At 46.9% G+C, this 15451-nt stretch overlaps 1 protein-coding gene and 1 long non-coding RNA gene across 5 annotated transcripts in view; one reads left to right on the top strand and one right to left on the bottom strand.

Moving 5' to 3' along the window:
• PPIH (peptidylprolyl isomerase H) overlaps nucleotides 1-8885 on the top strand; it is a 23487-nt gene extending 14602 nt beyond the window's left edge. Inside the window, exon 8 of one of the 4 annotated variants that reach the window (XM_084787423.1) lies at nucleotides 8676-8885. The gene's annotated coding sequence lies outside the window, so the exon portion shown is untranslated. Of the gene's footprint in view, nucleotides 1-606; nucleotides 1233-8675 lie in introns of those variants that run through there. The other 3 variants (XM_084787422.1, XM_084787420.1, XM_084787421.1) reach the window with 3 other exon arrangements.
• LOC311600580 lies at nucleotides 1904-15410 on the bottom strand. The gene is made up of 4 exons (XR_014780282.1): nucleotides 15187-15410; nucleotides 13624-13718; nucleotides 9352-9460; nucleotides 1904-7576 (listed from the first exon to the last, which is right to left on the bottom strand). It is a non-coding gene; the product is annotated as an uncharacterized lncRNA (long non-coding RNA).
• Between the last annotated feature and the right edge of the window lie 41 nt (nucleotides 15411-15451).

Genomic DNA, 15451 nt, shown 5'->3' with positions numbered 1-15451 from the left:
TTTATTTATTTATTTATTTTATGTGTATGAGTATTTTCTCTGCATGTACATTTGTAGAACACTTGTATGCCTGGTGTCCACAGAGGCCAGAAGACATGAGATCCCCTAAACTGGAGTTATAAGTGGTCATGAGCCACCATATGGGTGCTGGGAGTTGATCCTGGGGACTCTACAAGAACAGCAAATGCTCTTAACCACTGAGCCATCTCTCCAGCCCCTGGCTATTGTAATTGCACAAGTAATACAATTTTCTCATGAAAACTTTAACACCAAAGTAATAATGTAGAAGCCTTTCTTCCCTCCCAGAAGCATTCCCTTGTCAGGGTGAGGTTGTTTGCCTTTTCTTTGTCAATCATTCTCTCCCCCCCCCCCAACCCCCACAGTCCCCCGCTACCACCCAGACAGGGTTTCCCTGTGTAGCCTTGGCTGTCCTAGACTCGCTTGATAGACCAGGTTGACCTCAAATTCACATCAATCCGCCTGCTTCTGCCTCCCAAGTGTACCATCACCTCTCCCCCTCCCCCCTGCTGTCAATCTATTTTTGAGACTCATTTTTTTCTCTTTCTGTTATGTAAATGAGTCCTTCATCTGTATGTACATCTGCAGGCCAGAAGAGGGCATCAGATCCCAGGATAGATGGTTATGAGACACCATGTGGTTGCTAGGACTTGAACTCAGGACCTCTGGAAGAGCAGACACTGTTCTTAATTGCTGAGCCATTTCTCCAGCCCCAGATTTTTTTTTCTTAAATAACATCATGCTATAGTATTGCTCTTGAACCCTGCTTTTGTTGTGTGTGTGTGTCTGTGCAGGACTATGTACATGTGAGTTCATGTAGCTCCTTGGAGCTTGTTATAGGCGTTCTCAGCTGCGGAGTGTGAGTGCTGGGTCCTCTGTAAGAGTGGTAAAGTGCCCTTAACCACTGAGCCATCTTTTCTGGCCCCTTGAGATTTTTTGTTTGTTTTTGTCTCTTCTTATTTAATATCATGTCTTGAAAACTTTTCCTTTTTAGTTGATGTAAAACTAACTTATGTTAAACAAAACAAAAACTGGATGTGTGAGATGGCTTCTTGGATAAAAGTACTTGCCATGTAGGCCTGAGTTTGATTTCCAGATTCCACCTTAGAAGAGAACCAACTTACACAAGTTGGTCTGATTTCCACATGGGCACCATGGCATATGCATTCTCATGCATGATGATAGAAAAGAAAATGTTTTGTTTTTTGAGACAGGGTTTCTCTGTATAGCCTTGGCTGTCCTCTACTCACTTTGTAGACCAGGCTGGCCTCGAATTCACAGAGATCCACCTGCCCCTGCCTCCCAAGTGCTGGGATTAAAGGCGTGCGCCACCATGCCCCTCTTTAAAAATATATGTATATTTAGGCCGGGCGTGGTGGCGCATGCCTTTAATCCCAGCACTCGGGAGGCAGAGGCAGGCGATTCGCTGTTGAGTTTGAGGCCAGCCTGGACTACAAAGTGAGTCCAGGACAGTCAAGGCTACACAGAGAAACCCTGTCTTGAAAAACCAGAAAAAAAAAAGTATATTTATTTAAATCGTTTAAAAAGAGAGAGAGACCTGTGAAATGATATCCTAGAAGACATTTCTACCATGTTTACTTTCCCTTTAGCAAGGACGCATGTGAGCTGTCTGGGCTTTAGGCTGTAACTGGTGACTGAATTCTCCAGATATGTTAGAAACATTAGCATTCTGTTCTCAAGTTTGATGATGCCCTCTTCCCCCTTGGTTAGACAGAAGGGCTTGCTTGTTTATTCAGATACATGGTCTCACCTTGCTGTTCTGGCTGGCCTAGAACTCAGATTTGCCTGCCTCTGACTCTCAAGTGCTGGACTTAAAGGGTTAAACTTGTTTAGTTGGTTTGCTCTTTTGGTTTTTGATACAGAGTTTGTAGCAAAGGCTGGCCTCAAATTGGATATGATGTCAAAGATTTTGAATTGCTGATCCTCTTGCTTCTATCTCCCAAATGCTGGGTTTACAGATGTGGGTCACCATGCCCAGCTGTTTGTTCCTTCCTTTTATTTTATTTATTTATGTATAATGTTTTGCCTACATGTTAACCATAAAAGGGCACCAAATATTATAGGTGGTTGTGGGCCACCATGTGGTTGCTGAGAATTGAACTCAGGACCTCTGGAAGAGCAGCCAGTGATCTTAACCTCTGAGCCATCTCTTCTGTCTTTCTTTCAATAAAGGTCTCTGCCTGGGCTGTGGTGGTGCATTGCATGCCTTTGATCCCAGCATTTAGGAGTCAGGCAGGAGGCCAGCCTGGTCTACATAGTGAGTTCAGCCAAGGCAGCCAGGACTGCCAAGGCAATACAGAAAAGCCCTGTCTTGAAAAACAAAAGCAATAAATAAATGTTTGTTTGTTTAAGTCTCTGTGGCTGAGACTGGTATGAGATTATAAGGATAGGCCACGGTACCTAGTTCACTGCCTCAGGCCTCCTGATTGCTGAGATAAAATGCTACCTAGATATGGTGGGGCAGGCCTTTAATCCCAGCTCTTGGGAGGCAGAGGCAGGAGGATCTCTGAGTTCAAGGACAGCCAGGGCTACACATAGAAGGAAAAAAATTTTAATGTATTTTAGCTGAATGACAGTACACACCTGTAATTCTGTAATCCTGGCCAGGAAGAGTGTAACAAGCTGGGCATGGTGGTGCACACCTGTAATCCCAGCACTTGGGAGGCAGGCAGATGGCAGGTATAACAAGACTGAGGGCCTCCGGGACTTCAGAATGAATTCAAGGATAGCCTGGCAACTGATATAAAGGGGACAGATGATGTCTTCTCAGAGTCAGGTAGAGGTGCTGGCTGCCAAGCTTATAGACCTGAGTTTGATGCCCAGGACCACTTGGAGGAAGGAGAGAACTGACTCTTGCCAACTGCCCTCTGACATGTGCTGTGGCTTTGAGCACCCATTTACACATGCGCAAAATAAACATGTTATCTTTTGAGCAGGGCTGGGTGTGGATGCTTGTACTTAGAATCTCAGCATTTGGAGGCTAAAGTTCAAGGCAAGCCAGGGCAGCGGCGTCTTGCCTGCCTGTGGAAAAGAAGACTCGGGTGTTGCTCAGGAATGCAAAGCATACACAGAACCTGGGTCTGTCTCTACTGCAGACAGAGGAAAGAGAAAAAAAAACAAAGTTTTAAGTGTTGATGCATCAAGATTATTGCTCCAAGGTAGCTGTGGTGGTGCATACCTTTAATCCCAACACTCAGGGAGCCAGAGGCAGGCAGACTGCTGTGAGGCCAGCCTGGGCTACAAAGTGTGTTCGGGAATGCCAAAGCTACACAGAGAAACCCTGTCTCAAAAAACCAAAAAAAAAAAAAAAAAAAGATTGTTGGTCCATTAATGGCTTTTCTGCCTTGCCTTACCTAACCTTCACCACCTCTAATCATAATATCCTCTATAGTGTAGAGTCTGTACCCTTGGATATTGCTATACTTTATCTGCATGCTTAGGAAATTATAGTTTTTTTTATTATTTATTGTGAGTACAATGGCTGTGAAGGGACAACTTTTATAAGTCTGTTCTCTTCTCTGTGTGAGTCCCTGGGATCAAACTCAGGCCTAGCAGCAGGAGTCTTGACCCATTGGGCCATCTTATTGGCCTGAGTCTTGTTTTACTTTGGAGCCAGGGTCTCACTGTATCACCTCGGCAGACCTGTCTCCAACTCACAAAGATGCCCTTGCGTACTGAGATGAAAGGTATGCACCAGCATGGCTGACAGTCTCTTCACAAGCTCAGAGTCTGTATCATCATCATCTGTGACATGCTTGAGCTCAGAGCATCTGGAACTTACAGGCATTCAGTAAAACTGACTACATGCCGTGGTGGAGAGAGAATGCCAGACATTTTAGGAAGGGCACTGGAGTGAGCAGTGCTGAGGCTCGAATGCACAAGTGCAGGCTGCGAGCTACAGTGGACCTTTCTTGCCTAAGCAAATATTCCCTTCTCAGGCTGAGTGAACGCCATGAGCCTTTCTGCCAACATGGGGCCTCCCTTGGACTCAGCCTGCTCTTCACCTCAGGCACTGCTGACTGTTCTTGTGGTTTCACTCTTGTTTTCCATGTCACTAATGATGAGTTTATAAACTGATCTCTGATCATCACTAGATGGTAGAAGATTACAAGACTTAAAGTACATTAAGAAATACCTAAGAATTTAGGGCTCTCTTTCGCAGTGTGTGTGTGTGTGTGTGTGTGTGTGTGTGTGTGTGTGTGTGTGTGTGTGTGTGTGTTCTGGTTTTTCAAGACAGTGTTTCTCTGTAGCCTTGGCTGTCCTGGACTCACTTTGTAGATTAGGCTGGCCTCGAACTCACAGAGACCTACCTGCCTCTGCTAACCCCGACTCAGTGCTGGGATTACAGATGGGCACCACCATGCCCAGCTCTGAACATATTTTTTTGTTGTTGTTGTTGGTCTGATTTTTAAAGCTTTTATCTATTTGTTGTGCATACAATGTTCTGCCTCATGTACGCCTGCCCACCAGAAGAGGGCACCAGATTTCATTACAGATGGTTGTGAACCCCCATGTGGTTGCTGGGAATTGAACTCAGGACCTTTGGATAGAGCCAGTGCTCTTAACCTCTGAGCCACCTCTCCAGCCCCAAATTTTTATTTTTATTTTTTTAAGATTTATTTATTTATTATTATCCATGGAGTGCTCTGCCAGCATGTACACCTGCAAGCCAGAAGAGGGCATCAGATCACATTATAGATGGTTGTGAGCCACCATGTGGTTGCTGGAAATTGAACTCAGGACCTCTGGAGGAGTCAGTGCCCTTAACCGATGAGCCATCTCTCTAGGCCCTGAACAAGTTTTTAAATATTTTCTGAAAGTATAAGTAAAAGACAGCCAGGTGTGGTGGCACAAGCCTTTAATCCCAGCACTGGGAGGCAGAAGCAGGCAGATCTCTGAGTTTGAGGTCAATCTACAGAGTGAGATTCAGGACAGCCAGGGCTACATAAAGAAACCCTGTGTGGGGATGTGGTTGGGGAAACACCTTGCTCAGGAACTCTTTGTTTTAGGGTTGTATATTAGGGATTGGGGTTGTAGCTTAGTGATAGAATGCTTGCCTGACATACACACAAAACTTTAGATTCAATGTCCAATACCGTAAAAAGAAGGGAAAAAAAACTTTACATTGGAGTCTCCTTTCTGTACAGTTCTTTGTTGGGGGCTCTAAAAATCATTAGCCCATCTCCCTGCTATTAGCAGAAATCACTTAGATCTTTCTCTGTCAAAGTCCCTCTTGTAGCCCAAGTGGAGCAAATTCCTCAGTGGTCATTCACATTCCAGAAGCCCTCTAGAGCGGGACCGCCCACTGGACAGCCTGTCTGCAGTGATGGCAATGCCTGTGTCTACCCTGGAAGGTAGAGCGAGGTGCCAGCCACTGAGGTCTAAACATTGAAATATGGCTGAGGGGATTTTTTTTTTAACTTAAAGGGAAGAGAAGAGTTTGAAACAGGGTCTTAATTTTTAGCTCTGGCAGACCAAGAACTCACTTTGTAACCAGTTTAGACTCAAACCAGCAACCCTCTTGTCTCTGCCTTTAAAGTGCAGAAAGTATAAACATGTATCACTGTGCTCAGCTATGGTTTATTTTTGAGACAAGGTCTCATGTAATCCAGGCTGGGTCACATGGAGCTGAGAATGACTGAATTTCTGATCCCCCTGCCTCCATCCTCTGAGAACTGGGATTGCAGGTGTGTATCATCACATCTGGTCTACATGGTGCTGGAGACTGAACCCAGGGTTTTCTGTGTAATAGGCAAGTATGTTACCCACTGAACTACATTCCAGCCTCTCCTGGATTGTTAACTTTACTTAAATCTGAAGAGTCACATATAGCTGTGGTGGCTGCCATATTATTCAGTGAGCTGTAGACTTGGGCTCAAATTCAGTCCTCCAACCCCTATTTGCTCTGGCTTGTGCTGGGGCTAATATTTAGGGACATCAGCCATCTTGGATAGTTCCAGCCACTGCAGAGGCTGAGGACCACTTGAGCCCAGAGATTCAAGGTTAAACTGGGTAAAGCAAAGCAGAATAGCACGACTCTTTTGTTTTGAAGGCATAGGGCTTGTGGGTAAGTATGAGAACCTGACTTCCAATCCCTAGCACCCACGTAAGATCTGGGTGTGGAGCTGGAGATATGGTTCAGTGGCTAAGAGCATCCATTGCACTTGCAAAGGATCTGGGCTCAGTTTCCAGCACCCACATGAAGTTTAAAACCATTCATAACTCCAAATCTAGGAGACCTGACGCCCTTTTCTGACCTCCTTGGGCACCAGGCACATATGTGGTACATATACATACATTCAGGCGAAGCGTTCTTATATGTGAGTTGTTTCTGTTTTTAACCCCTATCACAGGTTTTAAGGCATTAGGGAGACTAGAGAACAGTCTGCTGTAGAGAGGGCTGGCAGATGCTTGTCCAGTTTGGATTTCTTCATACTGAGACTAGTACATAGTAAGGAAAATGAGGAAGGAACTAGCAGGCTATCACTTTTCTTTTCAGGTGAAAACTTACAAGCTTCTCTAACCTCCCAAAAATGTTTTGTTTGTTTTTCAAGACAGGGTTTCTCTGTGTAGTCCCGGCTGTCCTGGACTCACTTTGTAGACCAGGCTGGCCTCGAACTCAAGAGATCCGCCTCCAAGTGCTAGGATGAAAGGCATGAGCCACCACCATCCAGCCTCCCAAAAATGTTTTGTTTTTAATATCTTATATGCGTGTTTTGCCTGAGTGTGTATCTGTGCACCACGCATATGCCTGGCGCCCAGTGAGGTTGGAAGAAGACATCAGAGCCCCGGAACTGGAGTTATAGACAGTTGTAAGCTACCATGTCCTCTGGAGGAATAGCCAACGAGTGTTCTTAACCACTGAGCCATCTCTCCAGTCCCCCAGAGGTGTTTTCACTATACCTCAGGTTTGGTTTGAGTGCAATAAGGGTTGACAGCCATATAGATGATTTTAAGACCTACTGAGCAGTTGTTTGTTGTTGGGTTGGATTATTGGGGGAGGAGGAGTCTTGTGACAGAGCCTCCTGAGGGTCCAAATTACAGGCCTGAGTCACCATGCCAAGCATTGTTTCTCACACTTGAATGTACTTCGAATTCCCAGAAAAATTTGTTAGAGAACTGGTTCTGATGAATTTTCACAGGTAATAGCAATTGGCAAGGCTCAACATGGGGGCTTTTAGGGTCTGTCCTCTCATGGAGAAAGCCACTCCAGGAGGAAAAGACACCCTGGTGCTCCAGCAAGAATCACTGTGTTCACGGTCTCACTTTATCATGTTGCTGAACTGTATGATACTGCCTGGCACTACACATACAGTGACTATAATATAGACGCCAAGAGAGAGACAAGCACCCTAGATATCTCCAAGGTGTGCCCACATGTGTTTACCTGCCTGCTGGGCGTGTGGCACTGTTCCCTGCTCTAAGAGCAGGAAGCTCTGCCACGAGAGAGGTAGAGTGTCTGGCTCGCTCCAGTCAAAGGCAGGCTTCTACGTTGTCTTCACATTCACAGCATGACTGCCACGCAATGCCGTTCAGCCTTGTGAGAAAGAAAGGAGGGGACCTGTGTGTACTGGCAAGATTTCTAAAGTAAATGAAGTGACTGAGGAGATGCAGTATGCTGTCCAACCATGGCACTCGGTTGACTATTTCAGAACTTTGAGTGGAGCTAAATAGCATACTGCTAATAGCAGATACTTTCACTTTCTTTTCAGTTCATGTCCTCTTCCTGCTTGAATTTCCTACATTGAGACACAGTGTGTGTAAATGTGCATATATCCCAAGTCTTTCCATCGCCTCCCTGAAGCATGCCTATGGCTAACATCAGTTTAGGAATCCTGCCTATGTCCCTCCAGCTCTGAGTTCAGCCCCGTCAGTGGTTTCCGCCAGGTTCAATTACAGCACTTAACACAGTGTATTACAAATACATTCCTCTGGTTTTGTCTTGACTAAGAACACCTTGAGGCAAGGGCCATACTGAGAACATAGTGCCTGCTGGCACAGACCTTCGCCCCTGCTGCACTGGGCAGTTTACAGTGTACACACTTTGAGGGCCCAGGGTAATTTTTATGAACCTACATTGTGATACCAGAATTTACTGTCCCCTAGAAGATGGCATGTCCACATAAGGGAAGTGGTAAGAGAAAAACAGTGCTAGTACCTTCTTTGTGTCAGCTAACCTGGAAGGCCATGGGCAGCAAACCATCAAAGCCAGATAAGGACACAGGCCATGAACCAAGCAGAAAGCCAGAACACTGTTAACTCTGTGGCCTTAGTCAGGTCACTAAGCCTCCTGGAACTCTTCTTGGTCCTTCTGCATGGAAATTGTATATGTAGGCCAGTGACTGCCAAGCCTGACACCTGAGTTGGGTCCCTGGGACCCACGTGGTTGAGATAACCAACTCACACACATTGTCCTCTGATCTGCATGGCATGCATGGCCACACACAGACTAAGTAAACACACAGTAGGGAGAGGTGAGTATTGCACTACAGTCACTTCACATGGTTGAGGGGATCCAAAGGTTTGGTCTGAGGGTGAAGATAGGAGCTGGGAGCACTTGTCCCATGGAATGTCCCCTTCCTGTTGCTTTGAGTAATTTATCCCTGTCTCCTCACTGATCTGCGTCTTCCATTTAGGTCTGCTGCTGTTGTGGGTGACATTCTCCCTTGAGTCGGACAAGCTGGACTGGCCTCTGTTTGCTTCCCTGCCTCCACAGGTGTGATCCAGGACCTGGAAGTGTCACAGATCACAACTAAGATCCTGTTTAAATTTTGAAATGTAAATACAGTTTTAGTTTTTTTAAAAAAATGTATGGCTTCAGTTGTTGCTGTTTGTGTTGCTCATTTTTAAAGTCAAGCAAAGCCAAAGTTTATTCAATAGGACAGTTTAGTTAGGTTTAAATGAAAAGCCCCCAGAGCTGGCTATGGTGACACAGACCTTTAATCCCAGCACCTGGAGGTAGAGACAAGCCTGTGAGTCTGAGACCGGCCAAAAAACAGAGCAGGCAGCCTCTACAGAATCATTTCACATGGAGAATGGATGGTTAGAAGTGGGGGGCTGTACAGAAAAAGTAAGGAAACCCAAAGTACCAGAAAAGGCAGAAGCAGATGTAAGTCTGGGCATGCATCCAATGAAAGAAAAAGGGAAAGGTGTGCCTGAATCAGGACTAGGGCGGGTGCACAACCCAGCCAAACCAAGTGGGAGTTGGTGGTGTGGTTGGTTCTAAATGTCTAAGGACAGTCTGTCATTTGTCTCTCTTCTTCAGTAGGACTGGCTCTCCTCAGAAACCATCATAGAGAAGAGCCAACTTACAACAGCTGTAGGGTCCTCTCAGGTCCGTGCTGATGAGCACAGGCAGCACCAGGCAGTCAAGGATACCCCAGAGGTTCAGTTCCATTAGCTCTGGTCAAGGAGTCAGCATCTTGGGGTGTGTGGGGAAGAGACCATCTGTGAGAATATGCCTTGATAATGATGAGGTAGGAATTGTGGGGTGGGGGAGCTTTACCAGGTCACTTTTTGTTTTGTTTTTATTTTTCGAGACAGGGTTTCTCTTGTAGTCCTGGCTGTCCTGGACTCACTTTGTAGGCCAAGCTGTCCTTGAACTCCAAAAGATTCACCTGCCTCTGCCTCCTGAGTGCTGGGATTAAAGGCGAGTGCCACCACGCCCGGCTCAAGCTTTTTCAGGTAAAAGGCTTAGGCCCAGGCATGGTAGTACATGCCTTTAATCCCAAACAATGAAGCTTGTAGAAGGAAGCACCAGTGTTTGAAAGCCATGCTTGAGTGGCAGAAAAAGTGACAAATCAGAGAAGGATGTGACAGAATAGGATGTGCTCAACTCTCACAAGAGAGAGGCAATGGAAGCTACCTACGGGGGCAGTGCAGAGAGTGAGAGGAGGCAGTGTTACTGGAAAAGTAATAGGTTGCAGAGAGAGAACTCCAGTGAAGACAGAATGAGCCAGGAGATTAGAGCATGTTGCTGGAGTTAGCTTGGGGCCAAGCAGAGCAATTCAGAGGCCAAGAGAAAAGCCAGATTGAATAAGTCATCTGGGAGAGGAGTGTGAGCCAGAACAGCTGGGCTGAACCAGCAGCCCAGAGCTCAGTAAGAAGAAAGGGTGAGCTTACTAACCAGTAAGTCTCAGAGGCTGAAACATTCCAGGCCTAGGTTAGATTCTATGGAGGCTAGACGCCTCCAGGACGAGGCCTAGGTTGGCAGACAGAGGCGGTAAGCCTCCCAGGCAACTGAGCCAGGAGAATAAAAGTTCCTTTTACAGAGAGGCTTTTTGGAGGCTGGGGAGATGGCTCGTGCAATAAAAGCCTTCCTGCACAAGTATGATGGTGTGAGTAGAGACTCCCCCCACCAGAAGAAGGCATCTAAGAGCCAGACTTTATAATCCCAGTGCATGAACAGCAAGATGGGAAGCTGAGACCGGAGAATTCCAGGGAAGCTTGCCAACCGGCTAAGCTAAGTGTGCAGCACTCCAGGAATGAAGGAAGCTGCCTCAAACCAGTAAAGTGAGGACATCTGAGCCATGGTGCCCCAGACCCACACACAATAAACACATGCATGTCATATACACAGAAAGACTCAAGTTTTGAAGGCACCAGGCACTTGGGAAGCAGACACAAGTGGATCTCTTATGAGTTCAAGGACTGCCTGGACTACATAGTTACAGGCCAGGTAGGGCTACCTAGTGAAACTGTCTTAAAAAATAAACTTTTAAAGGCCCGGAAGAGTTGACATGTGATGTAAGTGTGACTTACTGATAGGGAATAAGGAGGAGGCTAGGGTGGGCCAGGGAGTGTTCCTAAACCAGAGCCTGTGGGGGATGAGGAACAAGGTGAAAGCTGTTTTGCAAAGGAGATTCCTGGTATGTGTGCCCTTGCATTCCTTAAAAGCAGGAAACAGAAACAGGGCGTGGGGGCGCACGCCTTTAATTCCAGCACTTGGGCGGCAGAGGCAGGCGGATCTCTGTGAGTTCGAGGCCAGCCTGGTCTACAAACCGAGTCTGGGACAACTAGGACTACACAGAGAAACCCTGTCTCAGAAACAAACAAAGCAGAAAGCAGAATTACGTGTGAGGTGATTCTTAGACAGATTGGCTAGTGTAAACCCCCAAGGTGATGGGGGTGAGTAACAGAAAGGAGTGTGGAGTCCCTATTTTGGGTCAGGAAATTAACTTGAATAATTAATTTCTACTGTCAATCCTGGTGTGCATCCTTTTTTTGTGGGGAGGGAGTTTCTGAGACAGTTTCTCTGCATAGGCCTGTCTATCATGGCACGAGGCCAGGCTGTAGATCCACCTGCCCCTGCCTCCTGAGTGCAGGGATTAAAGATGTGCCAATCAGTGCATCTTAATACCTCATCTTGTTACACCAAAGCGTGAAGGCAGACGGATGAGTCCCCAGATGAGGAAGGAAGGACACCCTTAAGCAACAAAGACAGGTGTGACAGAACTGGCTTTTCAACTGGAGACACCACCTCTCCAAAACAATTAACATTTCTTTCCACATTTCTTATAATGTATATGGTGTGCATATGCATGTTTTTGCTTGTGTGTGGGTACTCATGGTGTGTGTGTGTGTGTGTGTGTGTGTGTGTGTGTGTGTGTGTGTGTGTGTGTACATGTGGAGGCCTAAGGTTGACGTCCAGAATCATTTTCCTTTGCTATCCCACCTTATTAATGGAGGCAGAATCTCTCTGGATGATATGGTTAGCATTGCTAGCTAGCTTGATCTGAGGAGCCAATCTCTGCTTTCCAAGGCTGAAATTTTAAGAGAGGACTGTCATGCCCACTCAGCATTTATTCTGGGTATCCAAACTCCAGTCTTTTATTTGTTTTGTTTTTCAGGACAGAATCTCTCTGTGTTAGCCCTGGCTGTCCTGGACTCAATTTGTAGACCAGGTTGGCCTCGAACTCACAGCCATCCACCTGGCTCTGCTCATTTGTTCTTAAAGGTTCTGTCCATGCTGGACTCAGGATGGCTTCTAAATCACTGAGAGCCTCCTGCCTCAGCCTCTCAACTTCGGGGATCCCAGGTGCCATCTGTTGCCCTCGCTGGCTGTCACTGTCTAAGTGTCTATGAAACAATCGTCTATTTTTTTGTTGTTTAAATTTTGAACTGTAGGCCAAGAGTGGTGGTGCACACCTTTAATCCCAGCACTCTGGAGGCAGAGGCAGAGGCAGGCGGATCACTGTGAGTTCGAGGCCAGCCTAGTCTACAAAGTGAGTCCAGGATAGCCAGGGCTACACAGAGAAACCCTGTTTCGAAAAAACCAAAACTTTTTTTGTTTTTGAAATTTTTTAAAACTGTCAATAAAGGATTTTTTCAATGCATGGGTTCTGTTCCACACTGTCATTAAACAAGATTAATTTCAACACTTGGTAACTCAGATAGAAAACAAGCATAGATTAAAACATTACACTGCAGGCACAGTGGCATGCACCTGTAACCCTAGCACTCAGAAGGCAGAGGCAGGTGGGTCTCTTGAGTTTCATCCAGGCCAGCCTGGTCTACAAATCGAGTCCAGGACAGCCAAGGTTAAAACCCTGTCTCATAAAAAACAAAAACATTACATTGCTAGATATGGTAGTACACACCCTTAATCTCAGCATTTGAGAGAAAGAGGCAGGAAGATCTCTGTAGGTTCCAGGCATAGTGAGACCCTGTCTCAAACCAAAGAACAAAACAAAGCAAATTGCAAACGCTCTATGCTAGGCACCAGGTAGACAGATACTCAAGGGAAGGTCAGCCACGTGGGCACATGCCTGCACAGCTACCTCAGAAGAGAGGCAGGACCATGAACATCAGGCGGCCTGAGCTTCCAGGTGAGACCCTGTCTCAAAAGGGGGCAGAAGGGAGAGCGAGTGCTGCGAGAGGAATGTACACAAAAGTGGAGAGGGTTTGTCATATGTAGTAACAGCTTGTTTGTTTGTTTGTTTGTTTTTTGAGACAGGGTTTCTCTGTGTAGTCTTGGCTGTCCTAGACTCGATTTGTAGACCAGGCTGGCCTTGAACTCACAGCGATCCGCCTGCCTCTGCCTCCCAAGTGCTGGGATTAAAGGCGTGCGCCACCACGCCCAGCTCTGTAGTAACAGCTTTAAAAAAAAAAAGTCCCTGTCAGGCTGGACGAGGGGTGAGTTCCTAGAGAGGTACATTTGCAGAAGTTGTACCATATTAAGGAATTGGGATGTAATGGCCAATGGGGGAATACTTAGAAAGGAGTAGGGCAAGCCATGGTGACATATATGCCTTTAATCCTTTCATCAGACAGGTGGGTCTCAGAGTTTGCGGTCGACCTGGGTTTCACAGGAAGACCCTGCCTCAAAACAAAGCAAATAATAAAAGAATCTGTTTTAAGTAGTAAAGCAATTTAAAAAAGATGACCCAGGCGGGCGGTGGTGGCGCACGCCTTTAATCCCAGCACTCGGGAGGCAGAGGCAGGAGGATCACTGTGAGTTCAAGGCCAGCCTGGTCTACAAAGTGAGTCCAGGACAACCAAGGCTACACAGAGAGACCCTGTCTTGGGAAAAAAAAAAAAAGATGACCAGCGACAAGCAAAGGCTACATGGAATTCATAGTTTACCTCTGTGGGTGAAGTATTTCAGAGCCAGTGGGATTGCGCCTAATGGGTGCTTGATGCTAACACCAAGAAGGGTGGCCAAAGCTCCATGCCAGGACCTAAGGAGAAGATGGATTATCACAAGTTGTCCTACCTCCACACCAGTATGCATGGTGGCACACAAGGTGCCCGGCCCCCAACACACACACAAAATAAAAATAGCAAAAATGTTTCCAGTTAAAAAAAAAAATCTTAGCCAGGCATAGTGCTACCTTTAATCTCAGCACTTGGGAGGCAGAGGCAGGCAGTTCGCTGTGAGTTCGAAGCCAGCCTGATCTACAAAATGAGTCCAGGACAGCCAGGGCTACACAGAGAAACCCTGTCTCAAAAAACCGAAAACTCTTCCAACACATGTACTCCCTGTTTTCACTTGGTCTAGAATAACCCAACAGCCACTGGGCTTTACATATTTTGCATTTGTAAACATTTTTGCTGGTCCTGCCGCAGCAACAGCAACCACCACGAGCAATGGTAGAAAAGCGAAACTGGCTTCAGGGTCAGCATTATCAGAACTGACTGAGGGAGTGGCAGGCCTAGATGGAGCTGGCAGGGGTTGGGGGTGGTAGGGGGTGGGGCGGGGGGATAGGTGGGTGGGGGGTGGTGTTAAGTGTTACTGCACTAGCTTTCTTTAATTTCTATTACATTTATTTATTTACTAGGGGTGTGAGTGAAGTATGCCACCGAGCGTCAAACTCAAAACTACAATTTGCAGGAAGCCGCTTTCTCTTTCCACCATGTGGAGCTCAGGGAAAGAACTCAGGGCTTCGGGTTTGGTTTACACACTGAGCCATCTCGGCTACGGTAGTCCTTTCCTCTACTTCCATCCTTTTTTTCTGCAGCCCATTCCCCAAGCAGCAGCCTTTTCCTTCTTTCTAAGATGCTACTCGCTCCTTACAGCTCTGAAGCTCCCCTCCTCACTGGGGACCTCAGGCTGAATTTCTCACATTAAATGCCAGTAGACCCTGTCCACCTCTAAAGCCTCTGTTTCCTTCTACTACTAACTCGATCCTTTCATTTGCATATTCCTCGAGGCCCTACCTTTTCCAGGCCTCTGCACAAGCCCACCTTTGCCTGAAATGTCACCACTCAACAATTCCTACTTCCATTCCCCAAACGCTGTGCTCACCCAAGTATGAAGTGCTGGGTGTTTTAAATTGCTGCCTCCGTCAGAAAGCAGAAACTGGCAAACCATTTCAATCCCCAGTCAATAGCTGATGCCTAATATAAAGAATGAATGAAGGTACAGAAGGCAGCCTGTATTTTAGAGTGTATAAAAGCACGGATAGCAATCCTTGTCTACAGTGCTGTTTAGCGGGGGAAAGAAAAGTCTAACTTATCCGATAAATGTGAGACGAAATTAAATCTGACTTGTGGCCAATATGAAACACCTCCCTCGTACGCCCGGACAAAAACTACCACCTCCGCCCTGAACACACTGAATCGTGGCAGCCCGGGCGCCTGCGTGGTCCCTCCAAGGTGACTGGACCGCCAAAAGACCGAGCCATTAAGGAGGCCGAAGGCGCTCACCCAGCCGAGGGAGAGAGCCCCTTCTAAAAGGCCCGGGGAAGGTAGGCCCGGCCGCCGTGGCCCACGTGCGCGACGAGCGCAGCCCCGTGCGGGAACGTTCCCTCTGCGCGTCGTCCCGGTACTCTATGGTGTTCACGGCCGAGGAGCTCATTCTAGTTCCGGTCTCTATGGCGGCGGAGGCAGGAGCGGCTGTGGGTCGGTCGAATTAGTCGCCATAGGGACCAATGAGAGTGCAGGAGCCGCGGAGCGTGAGCCAATAGGCGCT

This window comes from Acomys minous (genome assembly GCF_964271855.1).
Source record: "Acomys minous genome assembly, chromosome: 6".
Taxonomy (NCBI): Eukaryota; Metazoa; Chordata; class Mammalia; order Rodentia; family Muridae; genus Acomys; species Acomys minous.
Note: the sequence above shows the minus strand (reverse complement) of the source record. Positions and strands in the feature narration are given on the sequence as shown.